Raw genomic sequence first — 8,452 nt, forward strand, 5'->3', positions numbered from 1 at the left:
CAAAGTTGTGGTCAGCCGAAAAGCCCAGAAAACATTCTGCTTCTGTTTCTGCTGACTTGTGGCGACAGTTTGTGATTTCTGGTCACATCCCACGTCTAAAACGGGCATGAACCCGCTAAGAAGCTAACCCACTAAACAACATCCACCTAACGCACACAACTCTACTAGGTCTTCTTCCTCCCCCCTTTCTTCCCGTAGGTCTAGCGACATGGCTGAGCCGCCGCCATGGAAGGCGAAATAAAGTTGGTCTGATCTGATCTTTTCTGAGTGCTTTGTTGATTTTCTGCTACCATTTCTTCTTGCCAAAACCCTTCTCCTCCAGACGCCCAGAGATCCCAAGCAGATGATCTGATTTCTTGTGAGTTCTTTCTAGATCTCCTCCTTGTATTTCATCCTGTCAAAACCATTCTGGGCGTCCGTGAAACCCATTTGTCCAGACGCCCAGAGATCCCAAGCTGATGATCTGATCTGCTGATACCTATTTGTAGATGTTGTGCTTCCATTTCTTCATGCCAGGATGCCCAGAGATCCCAAGTTGAAGAACCAGAAAAAAATGGATAAGCTCTCATATCATTCTAACATCTCAGATATGTCAAGCAACAAAGCAAAACACAACAGATGCAAACCTGGAGTTCAATCTCGAATTTCTAAGGTAGTACTAATGACCCCCACCATTTCTTTGTTCAGGCATCATATCACCTTCATGAAAAAAGATAAAAATGGGCATCAGGAAATAGACACCAAGAAAATTAATGAATAAGTTGGTGTGTTGTCATGATTTCTAATCTATTAGTGTGGAAGTTGCACATTCACAGAACTGAAGTTGCTTGTTGTGAATAATATAACTGTGTGTGCGTGTGTTCGTCGGTCAATATGTTTCAAGTTCTTGCAGCAAAGGTTCATTTAGATATGCAGTTTCAATTATGCCAAATCATGCTACACAGACTTCTGCATTAAGTTTTATTTTGTTAAGTTTATCCAGAACATCCCAGATACAAAAATGGATGCACAAATAAGATTAAATGATGAATGATCTCCATGTGCTCATTAATCTGTGTTTTCAAGAATGCCTGATAGCGTACAGTAAATACGTAGTCTAAAATAGTTGCATACTTGCCCTCTACTTGCATCTGAACATATGAAATTCATATTGTACAGTTAAAAACAAAAAAGACCAACCTGAATTAAAAGCATGAAAGTGTTTCATATTGAATGAAAATAGATTCTCAGAAAAATACACATCTTCTTGTTGATTTTGAGTTGCAACTACCACAACTGAGTTCACTGTGCAAAAAGTGCAAAACTGAGTTTCCATTACCAGGTAAACGTACTGGGACAAGATGCTTACCACCAAGAATGTTATTACAGTGTAGAAAGACAAAAAGACAACACGGTTAGCAACTATTTCTAAAGCTAAAAATGTCTGTTTGCATGCTAACATTTTATGAGTGATTGTTAATACAAAAAATTACTCGTATGAATTTTTCAGGTGCTCAAAAATTCAAAGCAACATTGTCAACAAGTACAATCAGATAGAAAATCAACTGATGTAACAGTGTTTTTTTCTCTTTTATTTGACCATGAAAAAAAAGCGATACGATGAACTTACCTGTTTCTGTTTCTTTCTGCACAACCCAGTAGTTCCGCACAACTATGGAGTACATCAAGACCAACTGTATGCTGCACAATACAAAGAACTTAGAAAGCAGGTGAATGATAACAGTAATGCATAGACCTCAAGAACAACAAAATGAAAATTGAACACACTTTTGCGAAGGGATCTGATGAGAAAATTATGAATTGCAGGAATTAAATGAAGTTCATATTAGAAACCAAAATTGCGAAATGATGAATGAACTGCTTGCACCAGAAGGAGTTCCGCAGTCGTACACACAACTCATGAAACAAATGACTCTCATGAGTCATCTCCAAAGTGACAACATGACTATCCCTATAACAAGTTTCACTTCGCTCTTGACAACAATCATGGATGATCAGGTATGTCTCCTTGAAAAATGAAATCTCAAATTTAAATTTTTCCATGGAGTTGAAATGTTAGAGAATCTCTATATGACAAAATCTTATATTGAAGGTTCACAATGAAACACCAGATCCAATATCAAGCAGCTATCATAATGAAGAAGCAGATGAAGGTGCACCTAATGATGATAATTCTGAAAGTAACAGTGAAGATTACCTCACCTGCAGTAGTGATGAGAATGAAACTGATGGAGAGTAAGATTACCTGGAGCAAAAGACAGTGATTTGTGAGCAGTTGTCTGCAGATCATGAGTATTCAGAGTTGCAACAAATAGAGCAGAGTTGGCACAACTCTGTTTCAGATGATGTGCAAGAAATGTTGATTAATCACGAAGAACAGATAGCAAAAATGAATGATCCAGAATTGCAAGGTCTTGATTATGCAGAAACAACTGATACAGATGGCACAAGTGGGAGTGACGAGTCAGAGTTTGAAACGGAGCAACAAGAATATGAAGAAGCACATATGAACAACTCTAATCTTGACAGCAGTGATGAGTTGCCAGATTCAGACCAACAAGATGAGAGCATGCATGAATCAGGCGACCAAGACATTGAGCACCAACAGGATGAGGCCAAGAATAAATCAAACAAAGATAAGAAAAATTATCTCAAGAAGATATTGAATTTTTTCTTGAGAATGAGGTCATAGAGAAAGCATTGAAACTGAGCCAAGAAGATGAAAAGAATCACATGCCAACTCTAAACACGTCATTTGAAAGTGATGCTGATGCACACTGATTCTACAATGAATACGCAGCTATTGCAGGGTTTTCTATATAGAAAGCTGCAAACTATCACTGCCAAAAGAAAGATGCTCGCAATAATAAAGTGACAAGATTTACTTTGAAGTGCATCAGGTCTGGTAAACCTAGAAACAAGACAAAGCCAACAGCAGCAGGAGCAAAAAGGAGAAAGTCAAAGGTGATAAAAATGCACCCCCATCCTTGAGAATACGATAAACAGGAGAAGGAATTACACAATCAAAACAGGGTGTCAAGCTCAAATGGTTGTTACCTGGAAATTTGAGCTTGAGCAATGGGTCATCATAAGGTTGATCATTCAACACAATCATGAACTCCATCCGCCAGGCAAAGTCAGGTTCCTGAAATCACACAAGTATATAACTGAGCAAGAGAAAGACTTGATCAGGACTTGCAAAAGAGTAAATATACCAACTAGAAAGATAATGGCAATCATGTCATTCTTCTGAGGAAGAGGTCTATCTTCATTGCCTTACACCCCAAAACAGATTAGCAACATGGGTACAAAAATGAGAAGAGAAAATGGTCTGAATGATATGATGCAAGTAGTATCATTTTTTGAATAGAAAAAGTCAGAAGATCCACTATTCTTCTACTCATTCAAAACGGATCCAAAAAAGAATGTGATGCATATATTTTGGGCAGATGGCAATGGAATAAGGAACTATCAGCAGTATGGCGATCTTCTCAGTTTTGACACAACCTACAAGACCAACAAATATAATCTGAAATTTGCTCCATTTGTGGGAGTAAATGGGCATGGAGACAACTGCCCTTTTGCATGTGGTTTCATTCAAGATGAGAAGAAAGAAACATTCGAGTGGCTCTTTAAGACATTTCTAAAATGCATGGGAGGGAAAGCTCCTAAATCTGTCATAACGGATCAAGACACAGCTATGAAGAAAGCAGTACCTAAATGCTTTCCAAATTGCAAGCATAGGAACTGTTTGTTCCACATTCTCAAGAAAGCTCAAAACAAAGCTAGGAGGACATTTGGAAAGAACCAACACTTGAATGCTCAATTTCATGACATAATCCTAGACTCCCAGACAGTGCAAGAATTTGAGGAATTATGGCCACAAATTATTCAATATCACAATGTTGAGCATATCAAGTACTTTGCAATTATGTGGAAAAGCAGGAAGAGATTCGTACCTGTCTACTTCAAGAATCACTTTTATCCATTCATCCAGACAACAGCCAGAAGCGAAGGGACCAATATTGTATTCAAAGCAAATGTAGGTTCAACTCACGGTGTGATTGCTTTCATGACAGAGTTTGATAGAATATCACAAAGCATTGAAGAAAAAAGAAAAGAAAATGATTCTGTCACAAGAAGAACTTCTCCAAAAATGTGGAGTGACTGGGCATTCGAAAAGCAGGCAGCAAGACTATATAACAGAGGCATTTTTTTACAAATTTCAGCAAGAGTTGATGAATTCAACTAAGTTTCACATGGTTGAAGTTGAAAGAAACAAACAATATGAGGTGTTCAAGTCACCAATGCAGGCACTATTTGACCATAACCCCAGAACTTTCATAGTCATGGTGGACATAGACTCTGAAACTTTCACATGCATATGTGGTAAATTTGAAAAAGACGGCATACTATGCTATCATGCACTCAAAGTGATCCAAGCATTAAACATTGACGAGATAGCAGAGAAGTATTTCATTGATAGATTGAGACCTGAAGAGAAGAAATCAGAACAAGTCAGTGAACAAGTGACAAACCTTGAAGATTTGGATGATCAAATGGCTTCCTTCTCATTCTCTAGAAGGCTCACTGAGTTAGCTTCTGAAGCATAAAAAAATCCTGAAAGGAGGAAAGTTATGAGTGAGCAGATAACCAATTTGGAGAAATTAATTATGGGCATACCTTGCATACCAGAAGGTGAGGAACCAAAGAGTTGTTCGTCAGAAGTAGCATCTGACACTGCAGCAGCTTTGAGTTTGGGTAGCAATTCTGAAAACACACTAAAGGATCCGGTATACACAAAACCAAAAGGGAGAATGAAGAAAACAGGAAGGCAAAAGAGCATGGTTGAGGAAATTATAGCCAAACCAAAAATGACTTGCTCTGGGTGTGGCAAACAAGGTCACAGGATAACTGGATGTAAGCCAACAGAGGAGAATGCAACACAGAAAATTAACAAGAGAGGTACAACTTTTCTTCGAAATTTTAGAGTTCAAACCCAGACAAAAGTATAGAAATTCTAAAAAATGTTTCTCATATGTTATATTGATTCATAAATTACAGCTAGAAAGGACAACATTGCATTAAATTCAGATGATGAGAAGGCAAAGGCGACAAAGAAGACTAAATGCATTGGTTTGTCAACATTATTTCCATAAAAAATTTTGTAGTAAAAATTCCTAAATATACAAATGGTCTAATTTGAAGTTGTTTTCTTCTTCCACAAAATCAGAAAGAAAAGAAGGCAATGCAAAGTCCAAGAAGAAGGCATTGTAAAGAAGTTTGGAATTGAAACCCTATGAAATTGAAGAGCTAGCTCAATAGATAAATGAAAGCAACCTGACACAGATGAAAAAATGCGTGCTGAAAATGACAATTTGTTTGGTGTTAATGTGTATGAAATGATGCTTGATGTAATTTATGAATTGCAAGATGAGTTGCTCCAGAGTTTACTATTTATGCCATTTAAGAAATAGTAGGTTGCTACGTATCATTTTCCAAACTTGTGCAAATCAAAAACAACATAAAATTTGCAAAAAAAATCAAGCAAAAAGTCAACCGCTCATATTAAAAACATTGATAATAGAGTACTGATATCATGACAAAGTTCCACATGAAGTTGAAACGCCTAAATTTAGCAACTAAGTTTTTACTACAGATAAGCACAAAGCAAAGAACTACACACAACTAAACTTGAAACAGATAGACTAAGCAGCATCCGAATACTAGCGGTTGGGTCTAAAAAGCAACTACATCCATCGTCATAAACATCTACTGTGATCTACTAGCTGCTGGATTGACTTTTGTTGAAAGGCTTCATGCAGCAGACTTGCTTGCACCAGCTCCACCTCCATCATGACCATCACCTCCAAAACCAGCAGCAAAATTGCCACCAGAGCGGCTGAAATCAGGCTTGGAATCAGCACCTCCATCTCCTCCATCATCTTCATTGTCATCATCCTCACCTTTGGGTCCAGCTGCAATGATGATATTCCTTTGAAAGTAGCCATCCCAATCAGGAACACACTGCTCAATTCTGGTCACTCGACGAACAGACATCAGCGCTTCTGGACCACAATGAATGTCGTTACCAGCAACAAGAAGGACATCAAAAGGATCCTCAAAAGCAACTAGGACTGCATCCTTGACATAATAGTCTGCAACTGTAAACTTCCTATGCCCAATGCAGTCAAACATAGCATGTCCAACACAAAATGCAGCTGAGTGAGTGTTGCTGGTTACTACGCAGTAAACAACTCTGTCAGTCCGAAAAGGGATTTTGAGCTGAGCCCTGGTGACAACTGAAATCTTCATTGTTCTACGGCTGAAGTCCTAGTGTACCGAAAAATGCAGGAAAAAAAGAAATATGAATTTAAAATTTAAAATTCATATCTTTGATTCAAAAACAAAAAATAATAACATGACTTTAACATAGAACTAAAAGTTGCATAGTTCATAACAATTCATTTAACAAAAAGTTCCTAGTTGCTTAGTTTGTAGCATATCACAAGCATTTCCCTCAGTATGAAAAAATTGTTAGTAGGACTGATTAAACACAAAGCCTAAAATGGCATCATTTGCAGATGAAATCACCTTTTTAGTAACACCATTTGAAATATGAAAAACATTAACAAACTAAGTAAATGAAAATAAAAACAAATATCAGTGTGGAGCACATTAGAAGTGTGTGTAACTAAATTAAATTCTGTAGCACAATGAAGTATGCATGAATAAATTAAATTCAAACACTCACAAAAATCGATAACATTTATTGAGTTGAAACACTATGATTCTTACAAAATTAAAAAAACTATGAATACCTTTTTTGTGGCATTCTTGATACAACAAGAACTTGCCATTTCTTCATACTTGCGCTTGGGTGCAACTAGTCCTAGTTGAACCTCCTAACATTAAAATAGAGAAAAATGTCAAGAAGTTAGCATAAAACTACAACATTACCAAAAACATTATGATTGGGAGAAAAAAGAATTTATCAAGTAAAAATGCATGAATAAGCACATGACATTGTTCAAATGATTTGGGGGTCCTAATTAGTAAACAAATATTGCATGACCATAAAGATTCTAAAATGTTCAGATTCTAAAATTGTACATTAAACAACAAACATGCATATATTATTTCAAATTAACATCACCTTCAAAAAAAAGAAAAATGCACAGAGTTGGTTGAGTTGGAAAAAATATACATTTTCTGAAATAAATCTGCAAACTTCTAGTTTGCAGAAATGAAATTAGGTAGAAAACATAGATTTCATTGTGTATAACACAGATAAGTTGCACACTGTATTTGTGATAGGGGAGAAAATTACATAAAACATAATGAAATATACACAGATAAGTTGCACACTGTATTTGTGAAGGAAAATATACATTATCTGAAAGAAATCTGCACACTCGTAGAATGCAAAAAATGAAATTAGGTAGAAAACATAGATTTCATTGTATATTGCATAGATAAGTTGTGCACTGTATTTGTGATAGGCGAGAAAATTACATACAACATAATAAAAATCACATCTACTTTGCATGATGAAGAAAATTAGAACTTTCACAGTAGCACTAACTGCAAAAATTAAAATTGACTGAAATTTATTAATGAAAATGTGTTGAATGTTCAGAACTAAAATGTTATCAATTACCCATTAGCAGAAAAAAAACATAATACCTTCTTCTTGGAGACATCACCACTACTAGCACGATCCATCTAACCAAAAACATTTATAGTGGAAAAAATGAAGGTTTGGTCAGCACTAAAGAATGTTATGGAAAGAACAGTGAGAAGAAAAGAGAAATACCTTCTTCTTGGAACCATCACTAGAACCAGCACGATCCATCTAAAAAGAAAGAAAATGTCACAAATTTAGAATATGAGACAAAACGACAGCAGTTATTGAAACAAAAAAATCAAAATAAAAACAGAGATCCAACTTCATACCTTGTGCCTACTTCAACCCAGTACATTGTATGAGAGTTTCTGTAGACAAGAAAGAAACAGTTAGAGATTGAAATCAAACAAAACATAAATAAGAACAAAAGCTTGAAAGCAAGAACAAAAGAAATATTAGTGATACAGACTTTCGAAGACAAAACACTCACCAGAACGAGAAGGGAGCAAGAAGAAAGAGTCTGCACGCATATAGAGCAGCAAACCTCCAAAAATGAGTGAATATATAGGGATGGGGAGGAGGGTAAACTGCGGAGATGCAGAGAAGTTACAACGCAGCACAGGTAGTGGGGGGTAGTGGCCTGACTGGTAGTCGGTTCCTCGGTATAAGTGGTGTGTAGTCGGTGTTAGACGGTCCAGAGTAGTGGGGGATAGTGGGGTTAGTTGTGTAACTTGCATGCAACACGTGTCCCCTCAGAAAAAAATGGCAACCAAATGGAGGGAACAAAAAAATAGGGAGAACAAATAATGAACCCACGCTAGGAAA

The sequence above is a fragment of the Aegilops tauschii genome, chromosome 4 (genome assembly GCF_002575655.3).
Source record: "Aegilops tauschii subsp. strangulata cultivar AL8/78 chromosome 4, Aet v6.0, whole genome shotgun sequence".
Classification (NCBI taxonomy): Eukaryota; Viridiplantae; Streptophyta; class Magnoliopsida; order Poales; family Poaceae; genus Aegilops; species Aegilops tauschii.